General features: G+C 43.9%; 1 long non-coding RNA gene across 3 annotated transcripts; it reads right to left on the reverse strand.

The window, feature by feature from the left end:
• Positions 1 to 235: 235 nt before the first annotated feature.
• LOC135269448 (uncharacterized) lies at positions 236 to 23,256 on the reverse strand. Of its 3 annotated transcripts, XR_010337741.1 has the most exons (4): positions 22,955 to 23,256; positions 6,107 to 6,767; positions 696 to 813; positions 237 to 582 (listed from the first exon to the last, which is right to left on the reverse strand). It is a non-coding gene; the product is annotated as an uncharacterized LOC135269448 (long non-coding RNA). The 3 variants fall into 3 exon arrangements; XR_010337740.1 differs by having other exon boundaries at positions 236 to 813; XR_010337739.1 differs by lacking the exons at positions 237 to 582; positions 696 to 813 and having other exon boundaries at positions 5,176 to 6,767.
• Between the last annotated feature and the right edge of the window lie 532 nt (positions 23,257 to 23,788).

Consider the following 23,788-nt stretch of genomic DNA (forward strand, 5'->3'; position numbering starts at 1 on the left):
ATAGAGACCATCCTGGCCAACATGGTAAAACCCCGTCTCTACTAAAAATACAAAAATTAGCTGGGCATGGTGGCATATACCTGTAGTCCCAAGGCAGGAGAATCACTTGAACCCCGGAGGCAAAGGTTGCAGTGAGCCAAGATCACGTCACTGCACTCCAGCCTGGCAACAGAGTGAGACTCAATCTCAAAAAAAAAAAAAAAAGAAAAGAAAAGAAAAAGAAAAGTGCCTTGCCTTAACTATCATCAGCACTGACTCTAGCTGGAAATCTGGCTCCTGTCACTTTACCAGCTGCGTGAATTTGGGCAAGAATTTCAACCTCACTGAAGCTCAGTTTTAAAATTTGACAATATAGAGGCTGGATGCAGTGGCTCACGCCTGTAATCCCAGCACTTTGGGAAGCAGAGGCGTGCAACCCTGTCTCTACTAAAAATACAAAAAATTGCTGGGCGTGGTGGCACATACCTATATCTCAGCTACTCAGGAGGCTGAGGCAGGAGGATCGCTTGAGCCTGGGAGGTGGCGGTTGCAGTGAGCCAAGATCATGCCACTGCACTTCAGCCTGGGTGAAAGAGTGACACCCTGTATTAAAAAAAAAAAAAGTAAAAAAGTAAAAAAAGTTTTCCCTTTGGGAAGCAGGTGCAACCCTGTCTCTACTAAAAATACAAAAAATTGCCGGGCGTGGTGGCACATACCTATAATCCCAGCTACTCAGGAGGCTGAGGCAGGAGGATCGCTTGAGCCCGGGAGGTGGTGGTTGCAGTGAGCCAAGATCATGCCACTGCACTCCAGCCTAGGTGAAAGAGTGACACCCTGTATTTAAAAAAAAAAAGTAAATAAAATAAAATAAAATGGTGACATTAACACTTGAGGAAATTGTGGAAGATTATTTAAGTCCTCCAGCTCTGACTACAACCTGCTCATGAGATGCTTAGTAATTTATGTACTTTGGGTTGTAACTAACCTGGGTGAAATTAGTCTCTTCCAGGGACATGAGATAAGACACTTTGGTGATCTGTTTCACCTGTGCTTCTTCAAGAGGAGTGAATATGGGCAGAGTTTGAGGTGTAGCCTGAAGCAGATCTATCCCAGGGGAAGTAAAAAGTGTCTCTGGAGACTTAAAATTCACCTAGGTTTCACATTCTTTTCCATGTTATATTTGTGTTTACCACAACATTAGAAACCCGAAGCATACATGAATCCTTCCAAATCTCCAAATAAAACCTATTTTTTTAATTGCTGTACAAATATGAACTCATTAATCTTCAGTAAAACTTTTTTTTTTTTTTTCATTTGGAATGCAGTTTCTTCCATCTTCTGGCTTCTCACAGCCCTGAGGTCATATGGACTCCCGCTTGAGAAGCACAGCCTCATGTGGGGGTGAAATTTCACGCCCAGCTGCAGATCGGGCAGCTGGAGCGGGTCCTGTTGAGGGAGATCTACCTTTGAAATCACATGTGCTAGGAACCACACACCCCTGTACCCTTGCAAAGACATTTCTGATCTGAATTTTTGGCCTCCCATCAAGTCAGAAAGGAGTCAGATGGCAGCACTGAGATCAAACTGTCCAATCAACCCTGGCCTCTGTGCTGATCAGCTCACCCTCACCCCACACTCTGGTGGACACGGGAAGCCAGGTCCCAGCCAAACGCCCCGTTGCTCTCCACTCCTCTCTGCCTTGGGCTGGCTGGCAACCATCTCAGCTCATACCCTGGTCCCAGAATTCCTGCCTCTGTACTCCTTAGAACCCGACAGCCTCCGTCCCTATTCTCCCCCACCCCACCTCTCCCATCACCCCCATGCCCTCCCCCAGGAGACAGAAGAATGGGATCTGGAACCAAAATGTCAGTAATGAGAAACCGATGAACATATAGAGAGAAAGACCATGTAACAGATAGTGAATGCCTCAGGCACAAACTGTAGGAAGCTGGAAACAACTACACTGTTTTTTTTTTTTTTTTTTGAGACAGAGTTTTGCTCTTGTTGCCCAGGCTGGAGTGCAATGACGCGATCTCGGCTCACCGCAACCTCTGCCTCCTGGGTTCAGGCAATTCTCCTGCCTCAGCATCCCAAGTAGCTGGGACTACAGGCACGTGCCACCACACCCCACTAATTTTTTTGTATTTTTAGAGGAGACGGTATTTCACCATGTTGGCTAGGCTGGTCTCGAATTCCTGACCTCAGGTGATCTACCCGCCTTGGCCTCCCAAAGTGCTGGGATTACAGGCGTGAGCCACCACACCTGGCCTACACTGTCTTTTTTTTTCTGTTGTTTAAAAACAATTACATTAAAAAATGTTGATTGTTTCTAGCTGAGGGACAAAAAAAAATGTTAATTGTTTAAAAATGGGATAATTGATGAACAAAAAGAAGAAGACATCTGTAATCAGTAATCTCACAGCCCACAGAGAAGGAGAATTAATTCTGAATATTTCCGTTTAGACTGCTTTCTTTTTTCTCCCTCCCTCCCTCCCTCCTTCCTTCCTTCCCTCCTTTCTCTCTCTCTCTCTCTCTCTCTCTCTTTCTCTCTTTCTATTTTGTTTTGATGGCGTTTCACTTTAGTTGCCCAGGCTGGAGTGCAATGGTGTGATCTTGACTCACTGCAACCTCTACCTCCCAGGTTCAAGTGACTCTCCTGTCTCAGCCTCCTGAGTAGCTGGGTTTACAGGATTCCACCACCACACCCAGCTAATTTTTGTACTTTTAGTAGATAAGGGATTTCGCCGTGTTGGCCAGGCTGGTCTCAAACTCCTGACCTGAAATGATCCATCCACCTCGGCCTCCCAAAGTGCTGGGATTACAGGTGTGAGTCACTGTGCCCGGCAGCCCTAGAGTTCTTGCTGACATTTCAGATAAAAGGAAAGATGTGAGAATTGAAACATAAGAGAAGTTAACAGAAGATAAAGACAAAGGCCAGGTGTGGTGGCTCACACATGTAATCCCAGCACTTTGAGAGGCCAAGACAGATGGATCACTTGAGGTCAGGAGTTCAAGACCAGCCTGACCAACATGGCAAAACCCCGGATCTACTAAAAATGCAAAAAAATAGCCGGGCATGGTGGTGCACACCTGTAATCCCAGCTACTAGGGAGGCTGAGGCAGGAGAATCGCTTGAACCCAGAAGGCAGAGATTGCAGTGAGCTGAGATTGTGCCGCCGAACTCCAGCCTGATGACAGAGTGAGACTTCATCTTAAGAAAAAAAAAAAAAAAAACAATGGAGAGGTTGAGGAATGTGTCATCTGAAGACACAAGGGTCAAGTAGAGTGGTTTTAGGATAAGGGGAAGGAGAAGGGTCTGTACATGGCAGTAAGGGAGCAACGAAGGCAGCTGTCCCACCTGCAGGCCCAGCAGTGCCAGGGCTGTGAGAGAAAAAGCAGCCTCTGCTGGAGAGGGCGGCAGGCCAGAGTCCCAGGGGGCTGGGCTCCTGTGAGAGCCAGAGAGTGAAGGGAACTCAGAGAAGAAGTCAGCATGTTGGGAATCTTGCTGATAATGGAGGTGAACTCCAGAGGGCAGTGTGAAGGTTGGCAGGGAGGGACATGGAAGGGGACTGAATAGAACATGACAGAGCCTTCTGGAGATTCGCAAGCCCAGTGTGACGAGTGACCCGGAAATCTGAGGTCCTGAGCTTATTGTGAGGCAGGAGTATTGGGGTAGCAAGGGCTGGGTATCTGGGGCTCCCTCTATCCCTGAGGACACATGATCACTTTCATGGCTTGTGGCCAAAGGAGAATTGAGCTCAGGGTGCTGTGCTCCATGTGGACCCCATTGAGTATGTTGCTTCTGGAAGGCGCTGTGACACCAAGCATGGTCCCCTCTTCACCCCAGATGACAAGGGTCAGACTTAAACAAAATCAAGTAGGTTTTTTAACTGCTGGGTTTCTAAAAGCTTTTAATACTCTAATGTCCATTGTGAACTTCCAAGGTCAAGTGAAGGATGCATTATTTCTCAAACTGATTTGTTTAAGGGAAGCCTCTTCTCCACTCACCCCTAGTTTTTTTCAGAAGTACCTTTTAGAAGCTCACAGAAAACTAGAGATGGACGAATCACAGTTGGAGAAATACTGGGCTAGAGGAACAGGTGAGCTAAATTCTTATTTACCTGTGGAACTCTTCATAAAAACCGCTTTTTTTTTTTTTTTTTTTTTTTTAATAGACGAGGTTTCATCATGTTGGTCAGGCTGGTCTTGAACTCCTGACCTCAGGTGATCCACCTGCCTTGGCCTCCAAAGTGCTTGGATTACAGGCGTGAGCCACCATGCCCGGCCACAAACCGCTTTTTAATGCTGTGTACAGCTCTGAGATTCTGAGAAACAACATTTAGGAAATGCTGTTGGATCAAGCTAAGCCATTAGAAAGTTGCATTTGACTCTGGGCTTTCTAAACACTCTTACTGTGTTGTATTCTGTTAGCTTCCTTCAAAGGATGTGTCAGGAAATAGGGTTAAGAAAACTCTTACTGCATTTGCACCTGGGATGTGTCCAGGGACACGATATGACAGTATTCAGTGTTACCTATACACAGCATGTGAACATTTTCTTTTGGAGCTAAGTATTGGAAAAAGCTTTTTGCTTCCTCTGATGGCAGATTGTGTCTGTCCACACTACTCAGATATTCTGAACTACATCATTGACTCTATTTTCTATTTTTACTTTGGCCACCAGGAAGCTCAACCATAGTTACTGTGAAATATCACATTTGACATGTGGCGCTGCATTCTATCTTCATCCTCAGTCTATATTTTCTTCTTTCTTTCCTTCCTTCCCTCCCTCCCTCCCTCCGTCCGTTTCTCTCTCTCTCTCTCTCTCTCTCTCTCTCTCTCTCCCTCTCTCCTTTCTTTCCTGATGGAATTTTGCTCTTGTGGCCCAGGCTGGAGTGCAATGGCGCGATCTCGGCTCACAGCAATCTCCACCTCCCGAGTAGCTGGGATTACAGGCATGTGCCACCACGCTCGGCTAATTTTGTATTTTTAGTAGAGATGGGGTTTCTCCATGTTGGTCAGGCTGGTCTCAAACTCCTGACTTCAGGTGATCCACCCACCTTGGCCTTCCAAAGTGCTGGAATTACAGGCGTGAGCCACCGCACCCGGCCTATATTTTCTGTCCTAGTTTATTGTTTACCCTCTCTTGATGCCTGATGATTGATTTTTGTATTTATATTTCACTTGCATATATTTCTTTCCTTTTTTTTTTTTTTAAGACAGAGTCTCACTCCGTCACCTGGGTTAGAGTGCAGTGTCATGATCTTGGCTCACTGTAACCTCTGCTTCCTGGGTTCAAGTGATTCTTGCACCTCAGCCTCCCGAGTAGCTGAGATTGCAGGTGCCTGCCACCACACTTGGCTTATTTTAGTATTTCTAGTAGAGGTGGATTTCACCATGTTGGCCAGGCTGGTCTCAAGCTCCTGGCCTCAAGTCATTTGCCTGCCTTGGTCTCCCAAAGTGTTGGGATTACAGGTATGAGCCACCGCACCTGGCCTCACTTGTGTTTATTTTTTACAAACAATTGTAGAAAGAGGAAAGGCAGAAAAAGAAGAAGAAAATAAATAAAGAAGGCTGAGTGTGGTGGCTCTCACCTTTAATCCCATCACTTTGGTAGGCCGAGGCGGGGCAGATTACCTGAGGTCAGGAGTTTGAGACCAGCCTGGCCAACATGGTGAAACCCTGTCTCTATTAAAAATGCAAAAATTAGCTGGATGTGGTGGCACAGGCCTGTAGTTTCAGCTACTTGGGAGGCTGAGGCAGAAGAATCGCTTGAACCTGGGAGGCGGAAGTTGCGGTGAGCCCACCTTGTGCCACTGTACTCCAGCCTGGGTGACAGAGCAAGACTCTATCAGGAAAGAAAGAAAGAGAGAAAGAGAGCAGAAAGAAAGAAAGAAAGAGAAAGAAAGAGGAAGAAAGAAGGAAAGAAAGAGAAAGAGAGAGAAAGAAAGAGAGGAAAGGAGGGAGGGAGGAAGGGAAACTCAGAGAAAGAATTGGCAATATAGGACAGCAGGAGAGTGTGGGTGTGTAACCTGGCACCCTCTGGCATTCTCAAGATTTAATCCCTGGGCTTTCATCCCCTTCAACTCATGCTGTCCCGGATCTGAAAGCTTGAAGACAGCATGTACCTTTCCGAGAACACTTCTGTCCTCTGCTTGCCACATTCCAGGGAGCACAGACCTGGGGCCTGGACCACTGGACCGTGTAAAAATTAATCCTCCCAAGCATGGTCTGTGATCCATTAAATGGCTCTCCATGGTGAAATCAGCCCAAGGACAGGACATTGCCAAACTGACCCCTCTTTTTTCCCAAAATGTCCAGTCTTGGCCTTTCCAGAGTCCCGCTGGGAGGAAGAGACTCAACTCGAAATAAGAGAGGGTTCTGAGCCCATGGGCCCCGAGCAGAGGGTGGGAGGCTGCTTTTGAACAGACTAGCGTGCCGCAGACCTGCGTTCAGATCTTAGCTGTGTGTCTTCGAACAACCAACTTATTTTGTTTCTTCACCTGCTTAATGGAGATCAAAATAGTGTTTGTGTCAGGAATCTTGTTTTGGTTATAAGAGTTGGAAAATTCCACTCAAGCTGGCAGAACCCACAGAGAAAGGGCGTTTCTTGGCTCGTGTGACTGAGAAGTCCAGAGGCGGTTTAGCTTTGGGTGGATTTTGACCATGTGGCTCTCACAAGTCTGCCGTTTGTTGAGTGCTTCATGGGTTAGTCATTCACTCCTCGTTGGTGAGAGGTGACTCCCCGTGGCTCTTCTGTTGTTTTCCTTCCTGCCTCGATTTCTCCATCTGTAGGGAGGGGATAGTATTGTCTACATTACAGAGTTGCATGAGGCTTGAAGATCACGTATGGAAAAAGCACCAAACATAGTGCTTGGTGCGTAAGAGTTTCTCAGGCAACGCCAAGTTTCTGTATTATTCAGGGTCAAGAAGAAACCTTGAAGGAGGTCAGTGACCTCCCTGCCCTAGGTCTTCTATCCTTGTCATCTGGGATGAAGAGGGGACCATGCTTGGTGTCACAGCACCTCCCAGAAGCAACGTTCTCAATGGAGTCCATATGGAGCACAGTGCCCTGAGCTCAATTCTCCTTTGGCCACAAGCCATGAAAGTGATCATGTGTCCTCAGGGATAGAGGGAGCCCCAGACACCCAGCCCTTGCTACTCCAATACTCCTGCCTCACAATAACCTCAGGACTTCAGATTTCTGGGTCACTCCTCACACTGGGCTTGCGAATCTCCAGAAGGCTCTGTCATGTTCTATTCAGTCCCCTTCCATACCACTCCCTGCCAACCTTCACGCTGCCCTCTGGAGTTCACCGCCATTATCAGCAAGAATCCCGACATGCTGACTTCTTCTCTGAGTTCCCTTCACTCTCTGGCTCTCACAGAAGCCCAGCCCCCTGGGACTCTGGCCTGCCGCCCTCTCCAGCAGATGGGACAGCTGCCTTCATTGCTCCCTTGCTGCCATGTACAGACCCTTCTCCCTCCCCTTATCCTAAAACCACTCTGCTTGATCCTTGTGTCTTCAGACGACACATTCTTCCACCCCTCCTTGTCCTTGTATTTTTCTTTCTTTCTTTTTTGTTTTGAGACGAAGTCTTGCTCTGTCACCCAGGCTGGAGTTCAGTGGCACAATCTTGGCTCACTGCAATCTCTGCCTTCTGGGTTCAAGCAACTCTCCTGCCTCAGCCTCCTGAGTAGCTGAGATTACAGTTGTGCACCACCATGCCTGGCTTTTTTTTTTTTTTGTATATTTAGTAGAGACAAGGGTTTTGCCATGTTGGTCAGGCTGGTCTTGAACTCCTGACCTCAAGTGATCCATCTGTCCACCTTGGCCTCCCAAAGTGCTGGGATTACAGGTGTGCACCACCACACCTGGCCTTTGTCCTTGCCTTCTGCTGACTTCTTGCTCATTCTCCCTCATTCTTCCATGGTGTGTGCACCACCACACCTGGCCTTTGTCCTTGCCTTCTGCTGACTTCTTGCTCATTCTCCCTCATTCTTCCATGGTCTGGACTCCCATTGCTATCCCATTGAGATAGCAACTCACCGTTGCTTTCTCCCTGACTCCAGCCTTAATTCATGATGATTTCACATGTGGGTGATCTCCAAACCCCAGGCCCTCAGTTCTTCCCTTCCCCACCTCTCCCCACGTGATCTCGACCTCCACTCAACCTCTGCCCCTTGCCCCCATGAGCATATTTTGTTTTTACCAATAAGTTGCAGTATCAGTTTCTTTTTTTCTTTTCCTTTTTTTTTTTTTTTTTTGAGATGGAGTTTCACACTGTCACCAGGGCTGGAGTGCAGTGGTGCGATCTCGACTCACTGCCACCTCTGCCTCCCAGGTTCAAGCGATTCTTCTGCCTCAGCCTCCCAGGTAGTTGGGATTACAGGAGTCCGCCACCATGCCCGGCTAATTTTGTGTATTTTTTTAGTAGAGATGGGGTTTCACTATGTTGGCCAGGATGGTCTCAAGCTCTTGACCTCGTGATCCACCCGCCTCGGCCTCCCAAAGTGCTGGGATTACAGGCGTGGGCCACTGTGCCCAGCCTGTAGTATCAGTTTCATGCATCCAGCTCTCTACCTGCTTCTTCTTATCCTTCTAGCCCATTCTCTTTAGTCCTCAGACTCTGACAATCCTTGGACATTGACACCCCCAGTGTTGTGTGAGAGTTTCACGGCCCCTCATCCCTCAACGTCTTCATCCTTTGCCTTCCCCAATATTTAATTATCCCGAATGACACAATCACCAACTCTTTGATACAAACCAATTCTCCACACTTAATTTATTATCTTTGAGAGAGGACTATTTTTATTATATTATGTATATATATTTTGAGACAAGGTCTTGTTCTGTTGCCCAGGCTGGAGAGGAGTGGTAGATCATAGCTCACTGCAGCCTCGACGTTCTGGGATTAAGTGATCCTCCCATCTCAGCCTCCAGAGTAGCTGGGACTGCAGGTGCACCACTATGCTCAACTTCTTTTAATTTTTAATTTTTTTATAGAGACAGAGTCTCACTGTGTTGCCCAGGCTGGTCTCAAACTGCTGGCCTCCACCTCCCACCTCCGCCACCCAAAGTTTTAGGATGATAGACTTAAGCCACTGTGCCTGGTTTGGTCTCACTTGAAAATCTCAACTTGGATCTTCCAATGAGCCTTCAACACTGCTAGACAAGCACCCACGATGTCCCTAGACCATTCACTGTCCCTTCTCCACTTTGTTTTTTCACACCCTCTGCTCTCTCCTCAAAGTCCCAACCCCTGAGAAGTGACTAGTGAGATAAGAGAATAAGATGGTGTTCTGGGAGTCAAATAAAGCACTGAGGTTGCTGGGCGCGGTGGCTCACACCTCTAATCTCAGCACTTTGGGAGGCTGAGGCGGGCGGATAATGAGGTCAAGAGTTTGAGACCAGCCTAACCAACATGGTGAAACCCCGTCTCTAATAAAAATACAAAAATTAGCCAGGCGTGGCAGTGCATACATGTGGTCCCAACTACTTGGGAAGCTGAGGCAGGAGAATTGCTTGAACCCGGGAGGTAGAGGTTACAGTAAGCCAAGATCTCGACACTGCACTCCAGCCTGGGTGACAGTGAGACTCTGTCTCAAAAAAAAGAAAAAAGAAAAAAAGAAAGGAGGGAGTGACCGGGCGACGTGCCGTGGCTCACCCCTGTAATCCCAGCACTTTGGGAGGCCAAGGCGGGTGGATCATGAGGTCAGGACATCAAGACCATCCTGGCCAATATGGTGAAACCCCGTCTCTACTAAAAATACAAAAAAAAAATTAGCTGGATGTGGTGGCGTATGCCTGTAATCCCAGCTACTCAGGAGGCTGAGGCATGGGACTTGATTCAACCTAAGAGGTGGAGGTTGCAGTGAGCTGAGATTGCGGCACTGCATTCCAGCCTGGCAACAGAGCGAGACTGTCTCCAAAGAAAGAAAGAAAGAAAGAAAGAAAGGAGGGAGGATCAACCAGGTCAGATACTGCTTATATTGCATAAGTAAATCAAGGGCTAAAGATTGCCCATTCAACTTAGCAACATGGAGGAATGGTGGGAATGAAAGCCTGATTTAATGATTTTAAGAGGAGTATATACCCAGAATTTGTGCATTTCGTTGTATGTAAATTTTGCCTCAAAGGAAAAAATGTAAACAAATATTGTATAATAGGTAGGGGTGCGGTGGCTCACACCTGTAATCCCAGCACTTTGGGAGACCGAGTGGATCACCTAGGTCGGGAGTTTAAGATGAGCCTGACCAACATGGAGAAACCTTGCCTCTACTAAAAATACAAAATTAGCCAGGCATGGTGGTGCATGCCTGTAATCCCAGCTACTTGGGAGGCTGAGGCAGGAGAATCGCCTGAACCCGGGAGGCTAAGTTTGCACCACTGCACTCCAGCCTGGGCAATGAGAGTGAAACTCCATCTCAAAAATAAATAAATAAAAGACAGGAAGTAAAGTGGTGGTTCTAGGAGGTGGGATGAGAGGGGAATGGGAAGTTATTGTTTAATGGGTGTAGAGTTTCAGTTTTGCAAGATGAAAAAGAGTATGGAGATGGATGATGGTGAGGATTTCACAACATTATGAAAGTATTTAATACCACTGAGCTGTCCACTTAAAAATGATGACTAGGATGGTCTCGATCTCTTGACCTCGTGATCCACCTGTCTTGGCCTCCCAAAGTGCTGGGATTATAGGCGTGAGCCACCGCTCCCGGCCTAATTTATTTATTTATTAAGACGGCATCTTGTTCTGTCACCCAGGCTGGAGTGTGGTGGTGTGATCTTGGCTCACTGCAACCTCCGCCTCCCTGGGTTCAAGCAATTCTCCTGCCTCAGCCTCCCAGGTAGCTGGAATTACAGGAGTGCACCACCACACCTGGCTAAGTTTTGAATTTTTAGTAGAGACGGGGCGTCGCCATGTTGGCCAGGCTGTTCTCGAACCCCTAACATCAGGTAATCCACCCACCTCAGCCTCCCAAAGTCCTGGGATTACAGGTGTGAGCCACCGTGCCGGCCTTTTCTTTCTTTTTTAATTTTAATGAAGTCCAGCTTATCATTATTGCTTTCACTGATTTTGACTCTGTTGTTGCATCTAAAAAGCCATGACCACACCCAAGGTCATTTAGGTTTGCTCCTATATTGTTTTCTAGGAGTTTTATAGTTTTGTGTTTTACTTTCAGATCTATGTTCCATTTTGAGTCAATTTTTGTGATAGATGTAAGGTCTGTGTCTAGATTCATTTCAACCTTCCCCTTTTCAGTTGATGGCAAGTTCATTCTTCAGGTTGCTCAGGTGTAAAACCTTGGAGTTGTCCTTGATTCTTCTCTTTCTTTCACACTCTATAGCCAATTGGTCAGAAATCTAATTGGCACTATCTTCAATATATCTCCTGAATCTAATTACTTCTCACCATTGTCACTGCTACCCCCCTTGTCGGAGCCACTATCATCTCACACCTGGATTATTGGTGATGGCACCCTCCTGCTACCACCCTTGTCCCCCTACAGATTCTCAACTCACCAGACATTAAACAGCAGTCCTTTAAAAATAGAAGTAAAGACCTTTGAAAATTCTCTCCTCCATAAAAACAAGAATAAAATAAGCAAAAAAAGTCAGAATCAACTCTTCAGAACTTTAGAAATTAATCAAAGGCTTGCAGCAATATGGGGAGTGTTTATTCAAGAAAAATGGCTGAATCTTTTTTTTTTTTTTTTTTTTAAGATAAAGTCTTGCTCTGTTGCCCAGGCTGGAGTGCAGTGGTGCCATCTCTGCTCACTACAAACTCTGTCTCCCAGGTTCAAGGGATTCTCTTGTCTTAGCCTCCTGAGTAACTAGGATTACAGGCATGCACCACCATGCCTGGCTAATTTTTGTATTTTTAGTAGAGATGAGGTTTCACCATGTTGGCCAGGCTGGTCTCGAACTCCTGACCGCAGGTGATCCACCCACCTCGGCCTCCCAAAGTGCTGGGATTACAAGCACAAGCCACTGCGCCCAGCCTGAATCTTCTTGAGAAAAGCAAGTTCTATGGCATTTTAACTTGCACTATTTTTATTAACCTCTCTCTAGCACTGTGGCGGTCATGAAAATCAACAGCCCACAGTGATGGTAAAAACCGGCAGCCAGACAGCCACAAGAGGGGAAAACCGGGGTTGGAGCTTCTTCGAAATGCCATTCTCAGAGAATTGTCATTATTCGCTTTGTGTGGCAGTTCACTGGAAGACACGCCTTGCAACCCTCCCTTTATTTGTCTTGACTTGGAGCTCACCCAATGTTTAAAGCCTTTTCCCTAGAGGTGTTTGTCAGAAACATTTAGAAGAAATTATTTAACTTTGTGGTTGCCTGAAATAGTGGGTAACAGTTGGTGCAAACAACAGGCTATTTAAAAGCTTGAAAGGAAAAGCATACAGGAAATGAGGTCTTCACAGGGGCTATGAAAAACTCGACATATACCCGGGAATCTAGAAAAGCACACACACGTGTACAGCTGTGAGCATGCCAAGGGCTATGCATATACTCAGGAAAAACCTGGGAAGACCCTTCGCCTTTAACTCTGTTTGGCCTTGGGGCTCTGCACAAGCAGGAAGTGAGGACTAAGGCAGAGTTTTTAAGCTATCTGGCTGAATGGTGAAAGAATGCCCCAGCACACATACACAGAGCCCCTTGACAAAGATTGGGGAACTTATACGTTCTTGGTGTTTAAGAAAATCTCTGTCCAATTATTGACTGATCGCTAAGCTTACCAAGGAAAGGCGTTAGTGACCACATACAACAAAGAATACTGACGTGACAGAATTTGCTCAGAAAAGTCATGAAATAGGCAGCAACTGCAATAACAACAGACGGCACCATGAACAAACCCTGGGGAGGGAGGAGAAATCCGATGTCCGGAATTGTCACATTATATTGCTTAAGATGTCTAGTTTTTAAGCATAAATTTATGAGACATACAAAGAAACATACACAGGAAAAAAAGCAATCACTAGAATTCTTCTCTGAGGAAAACCCCAGATGTTGGACTTAATAGACAAAGACTTTAAATCAATTATTAAAAATATGTTCAAGGTCTGGGCATGGTGGCTCACGCCTGTAATCCCAGCACTTTGGGAGGCCAAGGCGGGTGGATCACGAGGTCAAGAGATCGAGACCATCCTGGTCAACATGGTGAAACCTCGTCGCTACTGAAAACACAAAAATTAGCTGGGCATGGTGGCACGTGCCTGTAATCCCAGCTACTCAGGAGGCTGAGGCAGGAGAATTGCCTGAACCCAGGAGGCGGAGGTTGCGGTGAGCCGAGATCGCACCATTGCACTCCAGCCTGGGTAACAAGAGCGAAACTCCGTCTCAAAAAAAAAAAAAATATGTTCAAAGAACTAAAGGGAAACAAATCTAAAGAAATAAGGACAGTATGAGAACAATGTCTCATCAAGTAGAGATTATTAACATAAAGATAGAAATAATAAAACAACCAGCCAGATGCGGTGGCTCACGCCTGTAATCCTGGCACCTCGGGAGGCTGAGGCAGGTGGATCATGAGGTCAGAAGTTTGAGACCAGCCTGGCCAACATGGTGAAACCCAGTCTCTACTAAAAATAAAAAAAATTAGCCAGGCGTGGTGGTGCTCGCCTGTAATCCTAGCTACTCAGGAGGCTGAGGCAGGCGAATTGCTTGAACCCAGGAGGCGGAGGTTGCAGTAAGCTGAGATTGTGCCACTGCACTCCAGCCTGGGTGACAGAGAGAGACTCTGTCTCACACATACACATGTGCACACACACACACACACACACACACACACAGAACAAAGGAACCAAATAGATATTCTGGTGTTGAAAAGTATAATAACTAAAGTTCAAAATTAATGAGGAATGTTCAACAGCAGATTTGAGCAGGTGGAAGAAAGAATCAGTGACCTTGATGATAGATCAATTCAGATTATCCATTTGGAGAAACAGAAAGACAAAAATGAAGAAAAATGAACAGAGCCTCAGAGAGCTATGAGACACCATCACATGTACCAATACATGGATAAAGAAGGTCAAAGTAGGAGGAAAAAAAAAACAGCAGAAAAAATATTTGAAGAAAAATGACTGAAAACTTCCCAAATTTGATGAAAAACTAGAATCTACCTATTCAAGAAGTTCAATGAACTCCAAGAAGGAGAAACTCAAAGAATTCCACATCTCCACACATCATAATCAAACTTTCAAAAGACAAGAAGAAAAATCTTGAAAGCAGCAAGAGAGAAGCTACTCATTATGTACAATGGACCTTCAACAAGTTTAACAGCTGATATCTCATCAGAAATCATGGAGGCCAGGAAGTAATGCAATGTACAGAATATTTAAAGTACAAGGAGAAAAAAGACATGTCAACCAATAACTCTGTATCTAGCACAACTATCTGTTTTTTTTTTCCTTCAAAGCTACTGCAAATCAAAAGCACAACTATCATTCAAAATTGAAGGTGAAATTAAAGCACTCTCGGCCAGGCATGGTGGGTCATGCCAGTAATCCCAGCACTTTGGGAGGTCCAGACAGGTGGATCACCTGAGGTCAGGAGTTCAAAAGCAGCCTGGCCAACATGGTGAAACCCCATCTCTACTAAAAATACAAAAATTAGCCAGGTATGGTGGCAGGTGCCTATAGTACCAGCTACTTGGGAGGCTGAGGCAGGAGGATTGCTTGAACCCAGGAGGTGGAAGTTGCAATGAACTGAGATCACGCCAGTGCACAGCCTGGGTGACAGAGCAAGACTCCGTCAAAAAAAAAAAAAAAGAAAGAAAAGAAAGAAAAGTCTGGGCACAGTGGCTCATGCCTGTAATCCCAGCACTTGGGAGGGAGGATCACCTGAGGCGGGTGGATCACCCGAGGTCGAGAGTTCGAGACCAACCTGGCCAACATGGAGAAACCCTGTCTCTACTAAAAATACAAAATTAGCCAGGCATGGTGGCACATGCCTATAATCCCAGCTACTTGTGAGGCTGAGGCAGGATAATCACTTGAACCTGGGAGGCAGAGGTTGCAGTGAGCCGAGATGGTGCCATTTCACTCTAGTCTGGGTGACAGAGTGAGACTCTGTCTCAAAAAAAAAAAGTAAATGGGGCCAGGCATGGTGGCTCAAGCCTGTCATCCCAGCACTTTGGGAGGCTGAGGCGGGTGGATCACCTGAGGTCAGGAGTTCGAAACCAGTCTGGCCAACATGGTGAAACCCCATCTCTACTAAAAATATGAAAATTAGCCGATCATGGTGGCAGGCATCTGTAATCCCAGCTACTCAGGAGGCTGAGGCAGGAGAATCATTTGAAACTGGGAAGCAGAGGTTGCAGTGAGCTGAGATCACGCCATTGCACTCTAGCCTGGCAGAGAGAGTGACACTCCTTCTCAAGGAAAAAAAAAAAGATTGACCAAGAGAAAAAGAAGGAAGACCTAAATTACTAAAACAATGTATGAAAAAGAGAGCCTTATTACTCGCCTTACAGAAATAAAATAATATAAGGGAATACTATGAACAATTGTATACCAACAAATTAGATAACCTAAATGAAATGGACGATCTCCTAGGAAGACATGTATTACCAAACTGACTCAATAAGGAATAAAAATCTGAATAGATCTGTAACAAGTAAGGAGAGTGAATTAATAATTTAAAAAATTTCACGTAAAAAAAAGTCCAAGAGCAGATGATTTCACTGATGAATTCTATCAAATGTTTGAAGAATAATTAACACTAATTCTTCACAACCTCTTTCAAAAAATAGAAGGGGAGAGAATACTTCCCAACTGATATTTAGAGGCCAGTATTACTCTAATACTGAAACCAGACAAAGATATCAAAGAAAAACAAAACAAAGCTGTAGACTAATATTCCTGATGAATATAGATGCAAAATTCTTGGAATAAAAGCTAGCAAACCAAATCTAGCAATATACAAAAAGGATTATGCACCGTAACAAGCTGGAATTTATTCCAGGAATGCCAAGTTGGTTCAACATACCAAAACTCATTTAATGTGATACATTATTTTGATAGAAAAGGACAAAAACTATATGATCATCTCAATAGCTGCAGAGAAAGTAGCAAAATCCAACACACTTTCAAGATAAAAATACTCAAGACACTGGGCACAGTGGCACGTGCCTGTAGTACCAACTACTCAGGAGGAGGAGATGGGAGGATTGCTTGAGCCCAGGCGTTCAAGTTCAGCTTGAGCAACGTACGGTGATCCTGCCTCTACAAAACAAAAGCAAACAACCAACCAACAGAACCCTCAGAAAACTAGGAACAGAAGGGAACTTCCTAAATCTGATAAAGAGCACCCACCAAAAAACAAAAAACAAAAAACAAAAGCCAGAGCTGAGATCATAATAATGAAAGACTGAAAATGTTCTCCCTAAGACGAGGAACAAGGCAGGCATGTTCATTATTGCCATTTCTTTCTTTCTTTTTCTTTTCTTTTTTTTTCCACTTGGTTGCCCCAGCTGGCATACAGTGGCGCGATCTCGGCTCACCGCAACCTCTGCCTCCTGGGATCAAGGGATTCTCCTGCCTCAGCCTCCCGAGTAGCTGGGATTACAGGCACCCACCACCACACTAGGCTAATATTTGTATTTTTAGTAGAGACAAGGTTTTGCCATGCTGGCCAGGCTGGTCTCAAACTCCTGATCTCAAGTGATCCGTCTGCCTCGGCCTCCCAAAGTGATGGGATTACAGGAGTGAGCCACCACGCACAGCCACATTATTGTCATTTCTATTAACAGTATTGTGAAAGTTCTAGACAGAGCAATTGGGAGAAAGAAAAAAAGGAAGAAAGGAAGAGAAAAAGAGGAAAGAAGAGAAGAGGAAAAAAAGTCATGTAGGTTGAAAAGGAAGAAGTAAAACTATTTCCGTTTGCACATTACATGATCTTTTTTTAAAAAATTTGTTTATTTTACTTTAGGTGCATACTATATCTGGCATTTCTCCGCATGTTATCCCTCCCCACCCTCCCCTCCCTTCCTACCCTCCATTGTCTCTCCCCTACCCCCCCAACTGCCCCCAGTGTGTGATGCTCCTCTCCCTGAGTCCATGTGTTCTCATTGTTCAACACCCACCTATGAGTGAGAACATACAGCGTTTGGCTTTCTGTTCTTGTGTCAGTTTGCTGAGAATGATGGCTTCCAGATTCATCCAAGTCCCTACAAAGGACAGGAACTCATCATTTTTTATGGCTGCATAGTATTCCATGGTGTATATGTACCACATTTTCTTTGTCCAGTCTATCATTGATGGGCATTTGGGTTGGTTCCAGATCTTTGCTATTGTACACAGGGCTGCAATAAACCTTTTACATAAAATATCCTAAGGAATACATTCCCAGACATTCCCACATATATATTATTATAGCTAATAAATGGGTTCAGCAAGACTGAGGATACAGATCAATATACAAAACTCAATTCTATTTTTATACAGTAGAAATTATCAACCTCAAAATGAAATTTTAAAAACATTCCATTTGTAAAGGGTCACAAAAATGAAATACAAATATATTTAACAGAAGAAGTGCAAAATATATACTCTAAAAACTACAAAACATTGTTGAAGGAAATTAAAGAAAACCTAAATAAATGGAAAAAATCCTGTGTTTATGGATTAGAAGACTTAATATTGTTAACATGTCCACACACCCCAAATTAATCTACAAATTCAATGCAATTCTTATAAAAAACCCAACTGGCACCGGACTTGGTGGCTCATGCCTGTAATCCCAGTACATTGGGAGGCCTAGGTGGTCAGATCATGAGATCAGTAGTTCGAGACCAGCTTGGTCAATATGGTGAAACCCCATCTCTACTAAAAATACAAAATTATCTGGGTGTGGTGGTATATACCTGTAATCCCAGCTACTCAGAAGGCTGAGGCAGGAGAATCCCTTGAACCTAGGAGGCGGAGGTTTTGGTGAGCCAAGATAGAGCCATTGCACTCCAGCCTGGGCAACAAGAGTGAAACGCCATCTCAAAAAAAAAAAACAAAACAAAAAAAAAACTAACTGGCTTTATTTTTGCAGAAATTGACAAGCTTATCTTAAAATTCATATGGAAATTCAAGGGAGCCAGAGTAGGAAAAACAATTTTGAAAAAGAAGAATAAAATAGCAGAACTCACACGTCCCAATTTCAAAACTTACCGCAAGGAGCTGAGTGACCAAGACCGTGAGGCACTGGTCTAAGACCAGATGTATAGATTAATTGAATAGAGTTGGAAGACCAGAAATAAGCTCATCTCTTTATGGTAACTGATTTTCAACAGTGATGCTAACACAATTAAATGAGGGAAAGAGTAGTCTTTTCAACAAATGGTGCTAAAATAGCTGGTTATCCACATTTAGAAGAATGAAGTTGGACATAATTTACCAAAATTAGCTCAAAATAGATCAAAGCCCTAAATGTAAGAGCTGAAATTATAACATTCTTAGAAGAAAACATAGCTGTAAATCTTTATGACCTTAGAATAATAGAACAGTACTTAGATGTGACACATAAAGCACAAGCAACTGAAAAAATAAAATAAAATGACTTCAACAAAATTAAAAACACTTTTGGGCACAGTGGCTCACTCCTATAATCCTAGCACTTTGGGAGGCTGAGGTGGATGGATCGCTTGAACTCAGGAGTTTGAGACCAACTTGGACAACATAGTGAAACCCTGTCTCTACCACAAGAAATACAAAAAATTATCCAGGGGTGGTGGTACATGCCTGTGATCCCAGCTACTTGAGGCTAAGGTGGGAGGATGGCTTGCTCCTGGGAGGCAAAGGCAGCAGTGAGCCGTGATCACACCATTCCCCTCCAACCTGAATGACAGAGTGAGACCGTGTCTCCAAAAAAAAAAAATTAAAAACTTGTGTTCCAAAGGCACTATCACAAACGTGGAAAGACAACCCACAGAATGAAAGAAAACAGTTGCAAATTCTATATCTGAAAGAGTCTAGTATCCAGAATACATAATAAACTCTTACAATTTAACAGTAAAATATAATTAGTTCAATTTAAAAATGGGCAAAGAATTTGAACAGACATTTCTCTCAAGAAGATATGTAAAGGACCAGTAAGCAGGTGAAAAGATGCAACCCCAAACCACAATGAGATATCACTTCTCACCCATCAGAATAATTATAATAAAAAAGACAGGCAATAGCAGGTGTTGGGGGAGATGTGGAGAAATTGGAACCCTGGCATCATACACTGTTGGTGAGAAAGTAAAATTATGTAACCACATGATTTGGAAAACATTTTGTTAGCGCCTCAAAAAGCTAAAAATAGAATGCTCATATGACTCAGCAATTCCAATCCTAGGTATATATTCAAGAAAACTCAAAACATGTTCATATAAAAACCTGTAATGGATGCTCATGGTAGCAGTATTCAGAATAGCTGGAAAGTGGAAACAACCCAAATGTCTATCGACCGATGAATGGATAAACAAAATGTCATCTATTTACAATGGAATATTATTCAGCTATAAAATGAACGAAGTATGGATGCGTGCAACAACATGGATGAACCTTGGAAACATCGTACTAAGTAACAGAAGGCAGGCACAAAAGACCCACACGTATGATCCCATTTATAATGTCCAGAATAGGCAAATACATAGAGTCAGGAAGTAGCCTGGTGGTTGCTGGGGGATTAGTGAATTAGGCTAGAGAGATTCCGGAAGTTATTGCTAACGGGGTTAGGGTTTCTTTTTGGGAGATGGAAATATTCTGGAATTAGATAGTGATGATGGTTGTACAATCTTGCAAATATACTAGAAAATGCCATACTGTGTACTTTAAACAGGTGACTTTTATGGTATGCGAATTATGTCTTAATTTTAAAATGGGTCTAATGTTTCACTATTGGAGAAGGACAAGTGTGGAAAGGGAGAGATAGCTAAGAAACTCTGGTTCTGAATTGAAATTGGAGCTCTGTGAGTGAACTCACAGCTTTCAATAGACATGGATAGATATGGAAATAAAGATAGATTCAAATGTGTGCATGCAAGTGTGTGTGTACATTCCTTATCACTGTCCTCTGGGACCTGGGAACAGTGACATCAGACATGAGCACAGAACTTGGTTTCTAAATTCCATTCTTGGCTGGGCGCGGTGGCTCGCACCTGTAATTCCAGCACTTTGGGAGGCTGAGACAGGCAGATCACTTGAGTCCAGGAGTGCCAGACCAGTCTGGCCAACTGGTGAAACCCCATTTCTACTAAAAATACAAAAAATTAGCCGAGTGTCGTGGCATGCGTCCATAGTCCCAGCTACTCAGGAGGCTGAGTCAGAAGAATTGCTTGAACCCAGGAGGTGGAGTTTACAGTGAACTGAGATCATGCTGCTGCACTCCAGCCTAGGCAAGAGAGTGAGAATCCATCTCAAAAATAAATAAATAAATAAATAAGTAAATTCCATTCTCTACCAAGGATTCTATAAAGGAGTCCAAGGAACCAGGACAACTCGGAGAAATGGCTGATTCCAAGGCTACAGTGGAGACAGTGCATGATGCATCTGAAACATGTTGTACTAGAAAGCAAGGAAGTACTTGAATAATTCTGTCCCACTGTTCAAATCAGAGGCAATTTGGTATCAAAATAAGTAATAATAATAATGGACTCAAACTCATGGAGTAAAGTAGAAAACCATGAGTCTATATACATCTAAGTCAATAAAATAATACATTGAAAATGTCAGGAGAAATAGGATGTTTACACAGTTTCAAAGTACTTCCCTACACAATACTTACTAATTATAAAAGGAAAAAGAATAACATCATAGTCAAAAAGTCAGGCAGACAGAAACTTAGTAATAATGAACATCATAAATAATGGGATGGATCTAAAAATTACTCCATCTAAGAAGATGCAAGGAGAAGAACTCAACGTCGCTTCTGTGGCATTCCTGCCAATGATGAAAACCTAAATAAAATCATAAGGAAACATCAGTCAAACCCAAACTGAGGGACTTCTATAAATTAACTGGCATGCTGTCTTTAAAAATGTCATGTCCGTGCAAGCCAAGGACAAACTGAGGAACTGCTCCAGGTTTAAGGAATCTAGAGAGACTTTACCACGAAACACAACATGAGATTCTGAACTGGGTCTTTTTACCATAAAGGACATTGTTGGGACAGCTGGTGAAACTTGCATGAGGTCTCTGGATTAGATGGTGTTCATGTTAATTTCCTGATTTTTCAGGGTTCCTTGCGGTTGTATGGAATTGTGGAATGTCTGTGTTTGTAGGAACTACATACTCCAGTATTTGGGAGTGATGTATCAGGTTGGTAACTTATTCTCAAAGGGTTCAGGGATGAAAGTTCTTTGTGTCAGTGGTGCACTAAAGTTGGTTATGCTCCACATATTCCAACTCTGCATGCAGTGACCTCCTGTTGGCAGCATGAAATTGTCTATAGTGGGAGTATTTACACCATGGAAATTGGCAAATGTTATAATTTCAGCCTTTTTTCCTCTGACAGCCAATTGCTAAACATTCACCAGCACACTATTCTTTGTACCGTCTTTCCAAATTTTTAATAAATTTGTGATTGTTTCAAAAAATTACTAACTTGGCCGAACATGGTGGCTCACGCCTGTAATCGTAGCACTTTAGGAGGCCGAGGCAGGAGGATTGATTGAGGCCAGGAGATCAAGACCAGCTTGGGCAACATAGTGAGATCCTGTCTCTGTTAAAAAGATATTCAACTAAAAGTAGAAATAAGTTAATAAGTACCACTTTAAGTTAATACATCCTACTTTAAACCTTCTTTTAAACAAGGCTTACAATACATGTATAACAGGCATTTGTGTTTTATAAGTTAACAAACCTATTTCTATGCTTTCACTTAATATATATATATATATATATTTTTTTTTTATGGCCCAGGCTGGAGTGCAGTGGCGCCATCTAGGCTCACCACAACCTCTGCTTCCCAGGTTCAAGCCATTCTCCTGCCTCAGCCTCCTGAGTAGCTGGGATTACAGACACATACCACCATATCTGGCTAACTTTTTGTATTTTTAGTAGAGATGGGGTTTCACCATGTTGGCCAGGCTGGTCTCGAACTCCTGACCTCAAGTGATATGCCCACCTCGGCCTCCCAAAGTGCTGGTATTACAGGCGTGAGCCACAACGCCCAGCCCAGTTTTTTTTTTTTTTTTCCTTGAGACAGAGTCTTGCTCTCTTGCCCAGGCTAGAGTGCAATGGCACCATCTCGGCTCATTGCAACCTCTGCCTCCTGGGTTCAAGCAATTCTCCTGCCTCAGTCTTCCAAGTAGCTGGGATTACAAGTGCCTGCCATCACATCTGGATGCTTTTTGTATTTTTAGTAGAGACAGGGTTTCACCATGTTGGCCAGGCTGTTCTTGAACTCCTGACCTCAGGTGATCCACCCACTTTAGTGTCCCAAGGAGTTGGGATTACAGGTGTGAGCCATCGTGCCCGGCCACCCAACCCTATTCTTGATAATCCTGTGAAGTTGAAATTATCACACCCCTTGTAGAGACAAGTAAATTGAGACTTGGATAAATTGCCTGGCATATTCCTTGGCATGTAGTACTTGCTCAATAAATAATGGCTGACCATCTTCAAGGGGAAAAGGCAAATCTCATACCCAGCATTTATGACTCTAAATCACATATATTTACTTTTTTTTAAAACTTTTAAACATTAGTTTTAATCACACAAGTACTTCATGAATATATATTCAATCATAAAATTTAACACGGTAGGCCATGTGCAGTGGCTCATGCCTGTAATCCCAGCACTTTGAGAGGCTTAAGCTCAGGAGTTTGAGACCAGCCTGGGCAACATGGTGAGATCCTGTCTCGCCAAAAAAAAAAAAAAAAAAAAAAAAAAAATTAACGCACTACAGAGAAGCCTAACTTATCCTTTATTACGTTTACCAGCTTCTCCAAGGGCCCAGTCCCAGTCCCCTCTACAGGAGCAGCCTTCCTCACCAGTCCTGTGTTCTCCTCCAGGCCTTTTTCTGCGCATTTGTGTTTCGCTCTGAACCACACTGATGGCAAGTTCACGGCGGCCAGCTTTGACAATCTGGAGCAGTAGCGTTTTCCCTGGGAACGAGCTCCACCACCTTCTCCTTTTCTTTTATCGTCAGATTGTTGGCCTTGATTTTTCTTCCCTCTTTCATAAAAAACACATAAAGTCATCTCACCAGCAATCGAGCCACCATCCTCTGCACAGAGGCCTCGGGAGATTTATTTTCATCCCAGAGTAAAGTCCTAGGCTGTAGTCTTGGCTCCAGCCTTGGCCCTGTGTTATAGGAAAAAAAAATTCACCACAGTTGTTCAGTTTTTCCTTGACAGTGACCTCGTGCTCTAAAATAAACAACCATGACTGATAAGGGGAGGAAAGAAAGAATGTTTTCCAAATGTGATAAAGAATTCAAGGGTAAGAGGATGAGAAGGTGAGGGAGTGAGGGGAGGAGCTTGGAATATTTTCCTTTCTTTGTTAATCTTCCATGGGGACTGTCTTCACCCTATGAAGTCAGCATTACCCATTCATCTCCAAGACATTTGCTTCCTGAAACAAGTGAGTCAGCAACAGAGAGACCTTCCTTCAGTTAGTGCTGAGACCTAGGTCAGAGCTTGTGGTCGGCAGCATCAGTTTTCTGCCAAAACCACGATTGGCTTGAAAAACAAATGAATCTCTTGTTTGTAAGTATACAGAACTAACATAAAATAGAATTCTATCTGAAAAATCAAGTAGGCTGAGTGTAGTGGCTCATGCCTGTAATCCTAGCAGTTTGGGAGGTCGAGGCAGGTGGACTGCCT

The sequence above is a fragment of the Aotus nancymaae genome, unplaced genomic scaffold (assembly GCF_030222135.1).
Source record: "Aotus nancymaae isolate 86718 unplaced genomic scaffold, 86718_ANA_hifiasm-v0.15.2.pri h1tg000053l, whole genome shotgun sequence".
In the NCBI taxonomy this organism is placed as follows: domain Eukaryota; kingdom Metazoa; phylum Chordata; class Mammalia; order Primates; family Aotidae; genus Aotus; species Aotus nancymaae.